Below are 15,554 nucleotides of genomic sequence, written 5' to 3' on the forward strand. Positions count from 1 at the left end.
TCCCTGGATGGCCCGGTGCTTCCACAAATCATTTGTGATGATTTGTTCATTACAAATACATTTAGCCTCAGCAATACAATTTTTCACTTTGAATTTGAAAATAGCTTCAAAGTTACGGAAATGTTGCAATGCTCTATAAACTAGACGGACACCTGTACACATTTATGCAGATCCACCAATTATTGACATGTTACCCCATTTGTTACAGTATACAGACTCTTTGGGGTATTCTATTTAAAGAAAAAAGACTAAGACACAGAATCTCAATTTATGAGACAAATTTTCCAACAGGTATGCAAAGTCTTACACGTCAACTTACAACCAAGTATCCCACCCCAATCCCAGAGATATGACATAGTCACCCACAAATCCAGTGGTAAACCAAGGACTGAATAAATTATAAGGAACAAGTCGAAAATGGCCAAAACCCCTCTCGATGTCACAGTGAATACGCAGGCTGCATTCCAAGGAGTTGTGGGACACTGTACACATGACATCCTCACAGGTCCATGAGATTTGCAGGGAGGACCCCAGTGATTTTCTTCCACCCGTAGAAGACACTCAGTGTCAAGGACGCTCCTTCATCCCAAGCTCCTTTACATCAGGAGTCGAGGCTGCCCGGCCAGGTTGGAGCTCTGTGCAATACACGTGTTCTACCTGGGGAACAATGTTACATTGAGCAATTCCCAAGGGAGATCTGCCTCACAGCAACGAAGGCCACGTCTTCACAACTCTTCCTGACCATCCCCACAGCCAGTGAGGTCAGCGGGTCCACCCTTGAGGTCCATGCTCCTCATTGTAAGTCAGCCCCAGATGTGAATGAGAAGCTTGAGGACAGCAACTCACAACCCCAGCAAAGGTACCTCCCAAACATTGGCGTCTGAGCCCTCTGTACACAAAAGTGCCACTTACAATGATGGAAATAAGCAGATTGTCTCCATCTCTAGCCTCGGGAGGAAAGCCGTTAGTTACCCTCTGGTACCAACTGCAGGTTGAAAAAGTTGTGTATAAATTTTGAAACAGCTGCTTGAAGAAGGAGGCCAAATAACCTCAGGACTTGTGAGATGGACAAGGAAATCAGGTACCTAATAATGTAGGATCTTCAAGACTATTTATGTTTTAAGTTAATTAAACTTGTAAACTTGTTCATCATGTGGTGGGTAACAAACTACCAGCTATAACTCGTGTAAGGATCAGATAAATGGCCTCCAACGGGCCGGAAAGGGGAATACTCTGTAGCTTACTATCAGTGCACCAGATCGGGTCTATGTTTTCTTGGTTTCAAAAGTTGACTAGTCCTATTCGTTTGCTGGAGCCAACGGCCTGCGAGTTACGTATCCCAGACTCGCTCGCTAGCTGCCATCTTGTTAGCTTCTCAATGAAAGGAACTGACGGGAATTTGAAGATGGGAAGAGGGCAGATGTGATGAGTCTCAGCTTCGACATCACCTTTTGCAGTAGTGGTAGGAGCATTATGTGGGTATAATACCTCCCACAGCTCAGAAAGGCAGTGTCCGCAGGGTGGCTGGCACGTGTGGGCACCAGGGTTTTTGCTCAATTAGCTCAGTTCCCACCATGCCAGCCTCAGCTTCACCTACACTCTTGGGATCTGGGCAACACCAGTTTTCTTTTTCTTTTCCACTTCTAAGGACTGTCCTCCTGCAATTTTCAATCGATAGTCATCCTTTGTATTCCTTTTTTCTTTTTCTTTGCTTCTCCAGACCTTCAAACCCTGTCGTTACCAATTCCTGGATGAAATTCTCCCTGCTCAGTATACCTAGAATGTTTTCTATTTCCTTAATGGGACACCAACTGATAAAGACTGGTAAAGACTATTTATAACTAACATGATTATATGCATGAAAATGCATAACTTGCAGAATTGCAAAGGGAAAAGAGGAGCCCCATCCTGGCAGGACTATGGGTCACATTGACTGCAGTTAGAGAAAAAATTAAATTGTCAACAAGCAGTAAGGCCCCAGTGTTTTACATTCTGTGAACAAATACTCTGACATCCTCAAAAGCATGTGATCAACACCATTACCAATACTTCAGAAAGTTTGGTAATCTATGGATCATTTGATAATTCATACTATTTGGTAATCGATAATATTTTGTGAGGCTCCATCATTTCAGTGTCATCAGCTGACCTTGTAACTTAATGTACCTAGAGGAAATCTGTTGTATAATCTTTTCCTTCTGTCTTCTGTGGTGAAAACCACATGCTGAGCAAACACAGAGGGAATGGGGGTGAGGTAGCTGTCCAGTCCTGGTCACAGGCTCCTATTCTCACCCTTTCCTGTTTTCAGCTTTAATAATTATCCAGGTCCTACCCTAACCCTCAATTCCTGCTTTGCACAAAAATTTGCTCACTCTAAAAGAGTTTTCTCTATCACATGCTTGGACTTCAGTTTCCTCTAGACTTATTTCTCAGTAGATTTCATCCTATCTGCTCTTTATCTGCCTAGAAATCTTAAAACACTTGTAATTAATGTTGTGACTTTGTTTTTCCCAGCACATTATGGAGATTACTGCTTTGTTCTTCTTTGTTGTTTTAATACCATTTTTGGGGAGGGGGGGGTTGGCGGTGGGGAGCATCTAAAGGAGGATGGGCAGAGATTAAACGCATGCTCAGTCTGTGTTGTTGATCCAAACTCAGGTGATGTGCTGATGTCCATGCGGCCAGGTGCTTTCACGGACAGGTAAGTGGGATGATCGTGAGCTTGTGGTGGCAAACAAATGTTTTCTTTTTTAAACAAATATAATTCCCTTTAAATCTCCTTTTGACATTTGCTTCTGTCTTGAGAAACACTGATTTTCTATATTTGACAGCAGAGACAAAGATAAAGATCTTTTTAGAAGCAGCAGGTAAATATTTCCACTGCCGTTTAAGGGAGAAAACGGGTCCAGTTTTTCATATCCTGTTTGGATCTGTCTATCTGTAGGACACAACTGTTTGTCCTGGTGCCTTCCAGGGATCAACAAGGAAGAGACAGGGAGATCCCTGAGTAATGTCAAGGGCTTGAGGTGTGGATCCAATTCTCCAGCTCTAGGTATGTGGACTATGCCAGCTTGGGAGTCTAAGTTTCAGTAAATGGGGACAACACTTTCTTTACAATAAAACAACAAGAATTAAATGATAGTGTGTCTGTAAAATACTCAACACTGTGCCTTATTCAGATTATCCCTTTGGCAGGAACCATAAATCCAGACACTGTCATTTCTCTCGACATGAGGCACTTTTGTGTCATCTTCACCTCGCTCCAGCTTCACCCTCCACATCTTCCGTCCTTGTCCTTCTGTATCCCACCAGCGTCATCATGCCTCGGCCCCCTCTATTTACCTCCACCTCAGGGTCACCCCTTAACATGGGCTCTACCCATTTGTGTCTCCAAATTTCATCAGCCTATGTTGCCCTAGGTTTCTCATCTCCTGCTTCGTGGGTGTGAAATGGGAAGAGACGGTCATTCAATGAGCCTGGCGTGACCACGCAGAGCCCTCCTTTGTCACGCAGAAAGGAGCCGGGCAGTTAGTTGGAACTAGTACAGATCTGCCTGAAGCTACTTTTGCTTGAATCACTTTAACCGTTGCATCCAGGAGCGAAGCTTAAAGGTGCCTCCTACCGTCCAATGGTAGCAGGCGAAGATGCCAGAGCTACACGACATGGCGCCACCTGGCGGCTCACATCTTGCAGTTGTGTTCAGTTTAAGAAATTCTCAATGGACATTTCCTACTGCCCGTCAGTGCCACGAATTGACCTGATTGTGCCACTCCTTGCTCCGTGACCAATTGAAAAGTTCTGACATATGAATAATTAGAATCCACAGAGGAAGTAAATGAAAGTTATGGGATAATAAATATTTGAAGTGCTAATCCATGAGGAAATTCCAAAATTATGAAAGACATCACGTGCCAGACAAAAAAAAGAGTCCTACAAACTTCCACTTCTGCCTATGATAGGATAGCTCCTGGGTGAGACCAAAATTTCCTCCAAGGACAAGTAGAAATATCTCGATAAAATACAAAAATCAGAAGTTTGAAAGTGTTGGTGAGCAACCAAGCCAGTATGGACTTGAGGGGCCAAGTTTGTAGAAGAATGGGAGCTACAGAGAAGTGAGCATATCATTCTGCTCACTTGTCCCCTTCCAGCACTTCCTGGGAAGCCATGGTACAGGATGTTGAGAAGCCAAGTGACACCAGGTGAGGAATCCACTTTGAAAACGAAGGGGACACTGGCGATTTCCCCTGAGTGGATTTGCAGAATGAAACATGTGATGAGTTTAAAAGTGTAGGGAGGCCTACAATGACGCCTTATTAATAAAATTGTGTTGGCTTCTGCTTGAAGATTGATAGATTCTGTGTCCTTTTTGCATTTGCTCTCGACCATGTCTTAGGACAGACCTGCTTCCTCTGCAGCAGGATGTGGTCATGTTTTTTCAATCCCATATACTATTAGTCACCACACTCATTAAAAAGTTGGGTGGGTCTTTTACGATGAATTTTCCAATGTGCTGTTCCTCCATTTTTCTCGTTTCTTGAGGTGCATAGTCATCTAGCCGTTGAATGGTCAAATGACCACAAGACTAGCATCTAGAAGTGTTGGTGGTAGTTAGAAAGAGAAAAAAATGTTGGCTGTGGCTGATATTTTAAATAATGAGTACCTCCAGATACTTTGTGGACATCACAAATGCCTGCCACATGATAAAGGTAACTTTAATAACTGGTTGGATTCCAATACAAGGCACTGATAAAGATGTCCCAGTGACAGGTCAATGTTTTTTTGTGTGTGCAAGAAGTGAAGAATGTTTTTTTCCCATGTTATGGTTGTCACGCTCTCAAGCACGTGCCAGTTTTGAATCTAACTTCTAAGTCATTGTTCCTATAATCATGCTTCATTCTGACATGCACTGAAATCTTAATCACTGCTCCAAGTAGAAATTGGCATTTATTTTTTACAAAGTTAAGCAAAATTAGCAACTAGGACTAAAAGCTGAAAGGATCCCATAGCGTACTCATGGTGTGGGTGGGTAAATGTTTGAGCCAATTTCCTCAAAGGAAGAGAGCATCTGATACCCTCATCTCTCAGCTGAGACCCATGAATGGCCATGGCTTTGGAAACAGAGTACAGCAATAACAAAGCCTGAAGCCCAGGAATAATTGAGATAGCCCAATTAGGGCTTTCCTAAAGTGCAGGACGATTTTTTTTATTATCTCATCTTCAATTATCATGCACCAGGTTGCAGGTAGAAACCTCAGCTAACTTGTAGGAGTATGTCATAAAGTCACCGCAAATAAGTTATTGGTGAATCTACTTTTGCCCGAAAGTGGGCTTGCTGGGCAATCTGAGGATGATTGATGGGTCAGAGATGCACAAATCAAGGATTGCTTTTGTTAGTAGAAATACCATCTAATATAGGCTTTGTTCTGTGCTGGGGGCCTTGAGATCCATCTACCTGGGATGAACAATGGGGAGAGAAAAAGCAAAGAATTAACCGTTCCCCTGGCCATGTGCTATATTGGGAGCTTTCCAAAACATTTATTCCATTGACCCTCACGACAAATAAGTATCCACGTGGACATATGACTTCCTCAGCATCATAGAGCATGTGTGGGGACAGAGCCAGGAGTGCAGTTTCCTGGCTCTCGGCCTCACGTGGAAAGGTGCTGGCTCAGGTAGTAAATGGCCATCGACTGTGATCAAATGGCCATCAGCTGTGGCTAGTTGGCCGTCAGCTGTAACCAGTGAGCCATTGGCCACTAATATAACTGCCGTGGCTACGCTAGCAGGAAATGGGGGCTAGCCGGAAGATGGTGGCTGGCAAGCGCAGATTGCAGTTAGCACGGCGGATTGCAGTTAGCACGGCAGATTGCAGCTAGCAAGGGGAGTCGGTCGGTTGACAGAAAAGTGGACAGCAGGTCGCACGTCGTGTGAACCCAGCCTCCAGTGAGATTATAGTGGTATGACTCCCCTACCTATGGCTCCGTGGGTGTTCCTTTTTGGCCTCACCATAGGGAGCTGAGACCCCTCAGGCCGTCTCGCATGACACCATGTCATAATCAGGAAAGTGACCCAGGCATGTAGGCCCCAGGCTTGGCTGGTTCTTGGAAGGTTCTTGGCCCCTGACAATAGTGTGAAGATTCTGGCCACAGAGCAGAGGAGGGGGGCATACGTTTCACCCTCAGTCTAGCCTGGGCTTGGTGGTTAGGGGTAGGATGAACATGTCCTGAGGCCCTGGCATCCTAAAGATCAGACCCCACTGGCCCTTTATCAAGTTTTGCCTGATGTTTTGCTAGAACATACCCACGAGTAGAGAAAACAGTGCAGGACTGGTGCTCAGATGGCCATAACGCCTATCTCATCAGGACCAAGGACAGGGGAACGATCATGCAGGTTCATGTGTCTTTTCAAGACGACATTCCTGTTTATAGGGCACTGCCAAGGGCATCAGAAGCGGTGTGAGGTTTCTCTGGACATCAACCAAGTTAAGTGATCACTGCTTCAGAGTAGGTGGGAGGTCAATTGACTGAAACTACTTGCAGGTGCTCAGGGCCAGTTCCTTCCACCTTGATGCCTGGGTTCCTTGAACCCACATGCAGGAATCCTCTCTGGAAATGACCTCAAATTGTCTTTGGGGATCCTTATTCCATTCTCCTTTTGTGTCCCTTCTCTGGAAAGGAGGAGCAGGGATTAGAGTCCCACTTTTTGTTGAATCTCTACAAAAAAATGTGTAGTAAGTGTGTGCAAGAGACAGAGAGAAAGAGATGAGCCACGCCAGCTAGAAACTGCAACTTCTTCATCTTTCCCAGCAGAACTAATGAGCCTACAATTTGGTTCTATTAATTCACCTTGACTGAGCACATAAACTGGGCTGGACAACAAGGAGAGGGATAACAATATCAAGCTTGTTGTTCTCAAGATGTTCTCAAGAGTTCAAGTGAATAAACAGAGGCAAACTTGTTAAAATTAATACATTTTGGTAAAATAAATGAGGTCTAAACCAACAGTAAGGCATTTGTTTAGAAGGAAAGGCTAGCAGGGTCTTTAATAACAGGGTCTTCCTCTCAGCCAGGCAAACACACTCCAAACGGAAGGGAATGTGCAGGTCCTGCTCTGCTGAGCTTCAAACACGGCGACGAGCAGGAGTGGTTTCATTAGTCCATTCACCTCCCCCACGTCCCATCCTTCTTTTGGGGGCCAAACCCTCAGACTCGCAGGACACTCTTGGGGAGATCGGCAGGTTGCCCCAGAACACTGCTTCTCTAAATATGTTCCTCCCGCACCAGCAACGTCAGCACCAGCCGGGAGCTTGTATGAAACGCAACTTCTTGGACCTCAGTGCAGACCTATTGATGAGAAAGACAAGGGTGGGACCAAGAAGGTATCTTAGCAACACCTCTCGGTGCCTCAGACGCGGGCTGCATTTCAGAACCACCACCTTTTAGCATCTCGCGTAGGTTGGCCAACAGAACCTTAATCGGTTTCCTGCAATAGTGGACGCTAGAATAATTTATGATGACACCTATTTACGTGAAAACTAAAGAGAACTCTATAACCAGACCCTGGAGTGTCCTTCCTCCTGGAATACTCATCTCCCAGATGCCTCACACTCTCTCCCTCACCTCCTTCAGATCTGGGCTGAAACGTGACGACTTTAGTGAGCCCTTCCCTGTCCATCCTAATTAAAACTGCACCCCCACCCTTCCTCCTCTCCTTATTTTCCTCTGTGGTATTTATCAACTCCCAATATACTTTTCCCCCACTTTGTTCTGCCTCCCCTCCCCCACTCCAGTTCAAGCCTTTGTTTCTCAGTCTAATTGTGTAGGACACAGCTCCCTACCCATGCTAGTATTATGAGCCTTGCGCTGCCCCCGGCTGAAGCAGTTGGTCACCAGACGTTGGTTGCCCGCTCACAGCAGCTCACACCAGCTCTCGCCAGCTGCGGGCCACTCACACTGGCCGCCGGCCACTCATAGCAGCACACGGTAGCCCAGGGCAGCACACAGCAGCCCACGGCAGTTCACACCAACCTCCAACTGCTCATGGCAGCCCAGCTCCAGGAAGAGCTGTTGCTCACAATATTAGCTGTAGAGGGCACAGCTCACTGGCCCATGTGGGAATCGAACCAGCGACCTCAGCGTTAGGAGCACTGCTCTCCAACCACCTGAGCCACAAGGCCAGCCTCCCAATATACTTTTTTGTCTACCTCTTTATTTGCTTCATTATTTCTCTCCCCTCGATAAAATGTAAGCATCCTGAGGGAAGGGATTTTTGTTTGTTTTCCTCACTGATGTATCCCGATGTCAAGAGCAGTGCCTGATACAAAATGTGTGTCCACGTGTGTTCCAATGTTCACTGCAGCTTTGTTTACGGTGGCCAAGACATGGAAACAACCAAAATGTCCTTCTATAGATGAATGGATAAAGAAGTTGTGGTATATATACACAATGGAATATTATTTGGCGGTAAGAAAAGATGAAATAGGACCATTTGTGACAACAGGGATGGATCTTGAGATTATAATGCTAAGTGAAATAAGTCAGACAGAAAAAGCAGAGAACTGTATGCTTTCACTGATATGTGGTATATGAACCAAAAACAACAAAAGAACAAGACAAACAAATTAGAAACAAAAACTCATAGACACAGACAATAGTTTAGTGGTTGCCAGACGGTAAGGGGGTGGGGGTGGGAGATGAGGGTAAGGGGGATCAAATATATGGTGATGGAAGGAGAACTGATTCTGGGTGGTGAACACACAATGTGATTTATAGATGATGTATTACAAAATTGTACACCTGAAATCTATGTAACTTTACTAACAACTGTCACCCCAATAAACTTTAATTTAAAAAAATTGTGTGTCCAACAAGAAGTTCATGAGTGAATGACCGTGATTGTAAGAACTGGTCACAGGAGGACACACTCAAAGGATGATCAATGAGGGAAACGGGTTCCTGGGAAGTCGGGTCGGAGATGAGGAGGAAGTGGCAATGGAATTGAAGAGAAGATGGATTCCAAAATCCAGATTCTACAAAAGAACCATCAGCCAAGAAATGGAAGCTCCAGTATGATCTGACTTATCTTGTGTCATGTATTTATTCTCTGGGGTACAGAGATTACTGTGAAATGTCGAGGAAAGAGATGGACCTGAAGCCCTGGGGGCTGGAAGCATGTGAATGATTCCCTTCAATTGGGGAGCAAAGCCTTGTCTGTGAGGGGACCCAACCATCCCAGTGACCCTGAGGCTCAACGCAATAGGGCTCCCAGAAGAACTTGTGTGCCGCTAAGGATCAAGATTCTACGATGGTTACGATCAGGAAGGAAACTATACTTATGGAATTTTACCTATAAGGGCTCAAGGGATAGAGAAGTGATAGATCTGAGGGTGTGAAAGGGATGGAGTCGGTGTGTATGAGTCCTGCTCATTGGCTTTCACATAAATGACCACGCTCGTGGGAACACAGACAAATAAGCGTTTTTCCTGAGGTTTGGGGTTATGGGCACAGAGGGGTACAGTAAATAACTTTGTAATGAAAGATCCTAACAACGCCGTTGAGGCTGTAGATCCAATCGTAGGATGCAGACAGGAGTCATCCCTGCCCTGCCTGAGTCCCCTTTCTTGCTGCTGTTCCCCTTCCTGCACACTCGGGCCAGGGACACAAAGAGCCCGGCTATGGTGAGCAGGACTCAGCATGGACACAGGGACTGAAGAACATGTGGGATGTTGAGTTGGACGCAGCCACCAGGACCTCAGGGCCTGAGCGAGGCAGAGATCGTCTGGGAAGATGGGGGTGAGAGGGGAGGAAAGTCACTTTCCAGAGAAGGGTCGATGTTGGGCTACAGGTGGTAAGGAACAGCGTGCTGCTCAGAGTCTGCAGTCCTGCACCCGTGAGCTCTTCATGGATAATGTGTGTTTGGGTGTGTGCGAGCACATGCCTGTGTGGTGTGAGTCTCTCTAAAGCCTCCATTTTCATCAGATCACAAGAAAAGAACTTTAGGTTTGCAGATACTTTTTTGACATGAAATGTATTTGAGGTTTCAACAATTGTCTTGCAGGTTGCAGATCAAAAGACCAAAAAAAGAAAGTTGTGGTTTCTACCAATGGACACTCGGTTCTGTTCATTCTCTGTAGTCGTCTGAGCCAAAAGTCTTGTGGAAATATGTAAAACATATTATTATATATTGTTTGCTGGAAAACAAAACAGAGACATCACCCCGCCACCACTGAGACTGTGGTGTAGGAGGGCCCCTTGGGATATTGGCCCCTCTTGCATCTCTACTGGCTGCCATGGAGAATATAGTGGTATGAACCCCCTATCCATGGCTCCGTTGTTCCTTTTTGGCCTTACTGTATCCTGCGTTCACCTGCCGGAAGCTGAGCCCCTGTATTATAGTGTGCTATTCAATTTCACATTCTTCACTTCTGGGAACTCTTCTAGATGTTTTTCATGGGTGACTTTCTTCCCACCACAATGTCTCTCATTCTAGAAGCCTGTTGTTGAACATCCTACATGGATGCTTTAGCGCACTTTTCTTTTCTCTCATATTTGTGTTCTTTATCCTTCCACTATGAATGAATCACTTTTGTTACACATATCGTTTGTCTTCCAACTCCTTTACTATCTTTTCCACCTGTCGTATTTTGTATTTTTCCAGAGCTGCTAGTACTTTGAATACTTATTAACCATGAGGAGTAACAGATCTTAGTAATCTGAGCTTTCTGCAGACCCATGAAGGTGTCCCACAAGAGGAAGAGACTGGCCCAGAGAACTTAGACCAGACCCAAGAGTATGAGTCAATTAAGAACTTTGTCTCCTTCTCTCTCCCGATTTGTAAGCCCTGAATCTGTCAGAAACTATGGTTAGCAGGTTGAAGAGAAAAAGGGAAGTAAGGAGAGGGGAAAAAGTATTAATCATGACACAATATGAAGTTTTGATTCTTATACAGGCCTGGATATACTAATTTCTAAAGGGAGATATTGAACTTCACATGATAGAAATAGAGAACCATTGAAAACTTCATTCATCTTCACTGACCAGGTGGTGATCACCTGTTCTATTCCTGGGAATATGGTTAAGATAGGTTATTTGCACCATCCCACTCATGCGGAGGGGGAGTGAGGAATGCTGAATAAGTGAGTTTTAAAGAGCAGAAAGTTTTCAATTTTGATTGACTTTTACCTTTATAGTTCATACTTTTTGTGACTTGTGTTAAGAAATCTGTGCCAAACATAAAGATACTGAGATATTGTCCTGTTTTCCTCTAGCTTTTTATTTTCAGCTTTTACATTTAGGCCTATGGTCTATCATGAATTAAACGTGATATATGGTGGGGTTGGAGATTTTTTAGTATATCCAATTGTTCCAAGACAACTTGTTGAAGTTATCCTTCCCACACTAAATCGCCTTTGCACCTTTGTGCAAAGCTAAATGACCATATATTCATAGTTCTATTTCTGGACTCTATATGGTTCCAAGGATCTATTTGTCTATCTTTACACAAGTATCATACTATCCTGACTACTGCAGCTTGGTATTAAGTTTGGAAGTTATGTAGTGTTGTCCCTCCAAATTTTTTCGTTTTCAAAATTGTTTTGGCTATTATAGATCCTGTGCAGTTAAATATAGATTTTTCAGTTGAAACCAGATTTTTTCCATAAACTTACAAAAGAAAAAAACCTATTTGGACTTTGGTTGAGATTGCATTGCATTAAATCCATCCATCAATTTGGAAGAAACTGACATCTTAAGAATACTGTTTCTAATCCACGAATACTATGTTTACCTTGTTTAGTTCTTCATTAATTTCTCTCAGCAATGTTTTATAGCTCTTACTGTACAGGTCTCTCACATCTTTTACCAAATTTTTCCATAAGATTTTGATAATTTTGGATAGTGTTATAAATTGAATTGATTTTAATTTCAATTTGACTGTGCAAGTATATAGAAATACAATTGATTTTTGTATATAAATCTTATACCTGCAACCATGCTAAACTCACTTATTAACCCTTTGGTAGGCACTATCAGATTTTTCTACAAGTCATCTCTGAATGGTTTTAATTCCTCCTTTCCAGTGCCTTTTTTCTTTTTGCCCTACTGCAGTGGCTACAACCACAACCTCCTGTAAAAGGTTCAGAAGCAATGACAATGGACATTTTTGCATTGGACCTGTTAGTGGGACAAATACATCCATTCACCATATTTGCTGGGGAACATTTTTTTGTAGGCGTACATTATCAAGCCAAGGAAATTCCCTTTAAATTCTAACTTCCTTAGAGGTTTTATCTAGAATTAGTCTTGAACTGTCAAATGCACTTTCGGCATTTATTAATTTAACCACATGGTTCTCCTGTAGTAATATGAATCACATTAATTGACTTTCAAATGTTAAATCTACTTTACATTATTAGTAGAAACCCTATTTAATTAAGATGATTTGAGTTGATCCTTTTTTATATAGGATCATTTGTTGGATGATTTACTAAAACTTTTGTCAAGAATTTTTGTGTTGATGTTCACGAGAAATAACTGTAGTTTTCCTTTCTTGCAATATCTTCGTCTGGTTTGGGGATCAGAACAATGTTGGCCTCATAGATGGAGTAGGAAAGTATTCTTTCCTTTTTAATTTCCTGGGAGTTGTGTAGAATTGATATTATTTCTTCTTTGAATATGTGGTAACATTTATCACTAAAGTGATCTAGGCCTACAGTACTTTGTGAGATTTTAAACTACAAATGCAATTTCTTTCATAAATAAGGTTATTTAGGTTTTCTATTTTTTTCTTAAATGAACTAAGATATTTTGTATCTTCCAAGGAATTTGTGCTCTTTTCATCTAAATTGTCAAATTTATTGCAATAAGTTGTTCATAATTTTCTTTTTGTTATATTAAATTTGTGGAATCTATAGTGGTGTTACCTCTCATTCTTGACATTTGTCATTTTCTTTTTCTCCTGGTCTGTCTAGCTAGAGGTATACGAATTGTTTTTGGACTTCTCAAAGAACCAGCTTTTGGTTTAATTAAGCTTTCTCTATTATTTTTCTCTTTCCCACGTCATTGATTTCTGCTCTGCCTTTGTTATTTCCCTTCTTCTGTTTACACTTTTATTTGCTCTTTTTTTTCCAGTTTCTTAAAGTAGAAGCTGGGGTCACTGATTTGAGATCCTTTTCTAATACAGCATCTAGTGCTATAACTTTCCCTCTAAGTACTGCTTTCATTGCATCACAAGATACAAGGTCAACACACAAAAATCAACTATATTTCCAAATACTAGCAAAGAACAAACAGAAACCAAAATTAGAAAAACAATACCGTGTACAATACCTCCAAGAAAGTAAATACTTCACTCCAAATCTAACGAACTTGTACAGGACCTGTATGCCAAAACTACACAATGCTGATGAAAGAAACCAAAGATCTAAATAAATGGAGAGACATGTCAAGTTCATGGTTTAGTAGATTCACCATCATCAATATGTGAATTCTCCCCAAACTTATCTATAGATTTAATGCAATTCCAATCAAAATCCCAGCAGTTTTTGTAGTAGGCTGATTCTGAAATTTACACAGAAAGGCAAAACTGATAGAAAAGCCAAAATAATTTTGAAAAGAATAAAGAGGTAGGAATCACACTATCACATGTTTAAGATTTTTACAAAAAGCTACAGTAATCGTGACCATGCAGTATTGGTAAAAGGAGGGACTCATATCAATGAAAGAGAATACCAAGTCTAGAAAAAACCCATATAGCTAACTGATTTTGACAAAGAATCAAAAGAAATTCAGTGGAAAAAGAATAGTCTTTTCAACAAATGGTCCTGGAACAACTGGACATCCATCCATATGACCCCCTAAAAACAAACAAAAACATAAACCTCACACTTTAAAAAAAATTAACTCAAAATAGATCGTAAATCTAAATGTAACATGTTAACCTATGAAACATTTAGGAAAAAATATAGGAGAAAATCTTCAAGAACCGAGGCTAGACAAAGATTTCTTAGACATGACACCAAAAAGCACAAGCCATAAAAGAAAAGAAAAAAGTAAATAAACTGGACTTCACCAAAATAAAAATTGTTACTCTATGAAAAAACAATGAATGAAGAGGCAAGCGCAGAGTAGGAGAAAATATTGCAAAGCACATAACTGACAACAGATTATAACTGTAATACATAAAGATTCTAAACTCAGCAGTAAGAAAACGACCCAATTTAAAAAGGAACATAAAAAGAATTTTAAAAAATTAAAAAATGGCACAAAAAGGAAAAACCAAACATAAAAAGTGAACAAAAGATTTGAACAGACACTTCATCAAAGATACACAGATGACAAATACACATGTGAGAAGATATTCACCACCATCGGCCATCAGGGAAACATAACTTAAAACCATGATGAGACTTCACTACATGTTTGTTAAAATGGCGAAAATCAGAAATACTGACAATACCAAGTGCGGGTGAAAATGCAGAGCAACTAAACTACCTTTTTGCCGAGTAGCAACTTTTTCTCAAACACACTATAAATATGCTTACAAGTAGGATTTTGACATTGTGACTTTAGGCAAACACACACTCTCCAGTCGACTTCACACAAGTTTCTAGTCAGAGCACATAGGGAACAAATTTGAATTGTACACAATATTTGAATAAACCGTAAAGTTTTTCTTTGCATGGATGGAATCCTCTAGATTTCGGCCTACTCCATGTGTTGACTATTTCATTTTTTTAAAAGCACTCTTGAATTTAGCCTTTACTTTGTCCTAAAGCAAGAGTCAGCAAACTTTTCCTGTAAAGGGTCATAGGAAATTTTTCCAGCTTGCGGGTTATAAGGCCTCTGTTGCGACTATTTAACTCTGCGCTCAGCAGAGCCGCTGGAGACGACAGACATTTGTTTCTACCATGTAGGTTCCAGTAAAACTTTACAGAAACTGGCTGTGGCTTGATTTGGTCCACCGACCCGTCCAGGGGCTGGGGCAGCAGATTAAGAAGCTGGTGGCTGGCACACATGAGAACACAGCTGGCAGCTATCAGGCAGGACCCAGGGGCATCTCCTAAGAATTTAATTAGCAGCTGCCTGGTTCTGTTGGAGAAACATCTCAACTGCTTGCAAGCACTGCTCCCACAGTCGCTTCAAGAGACATGGCCTAATTATCCCCTTTTCACTTCTGCTTTAGCAGTACATCCATGTGCTTGACTCTGGTGACCATCTGTACAACAAGGGTAGAGCCTGGGGACATGGAGGTGCTGAGGGACTGTCTTAAGTGGTGGAGCTTGGTCAAGAACCCAGTTCGCCTGACCTCAACCCCCGGTCTATCCCATTGAACAAGCCCTCCTTTACAAACAGGGAGCTCCTCAGAAAAATCAGGAATTACCTTCACCTGCCCCCTCGAGAGCAGCTGACGTGCTTCTCAGGGTTGCCCAGGATGCCATCAGATCACCCACTGCATCAGCCTCTCTGGGGTGGGACCCTGATGACCCTGAAGCACACCCCTGGAGAAGGAACAGTGCCTCGCTCCTCCAGCCCATCAGGTAGCTCGAGACACACAGC

The sequence above is a fragment of the Rhinolophus ferrumequinum genome, chromosome 11 (genome assembly GCF_004115265.2).
Source record: "Rhinolophus ferrumequinum isolate MPI-CBG mRhiFer1 chromosome 11, mRhiFer1_v1.p, whole genome shotgun sequence".
Taxonomy (NCBI): domain Eukaryota; kingdom Metazoa; phylum Chordata; class Mammalia; order Chiroptera; family Rhinolophidae; genus Rhinolophus; species Rhinolophus ferrumequinum.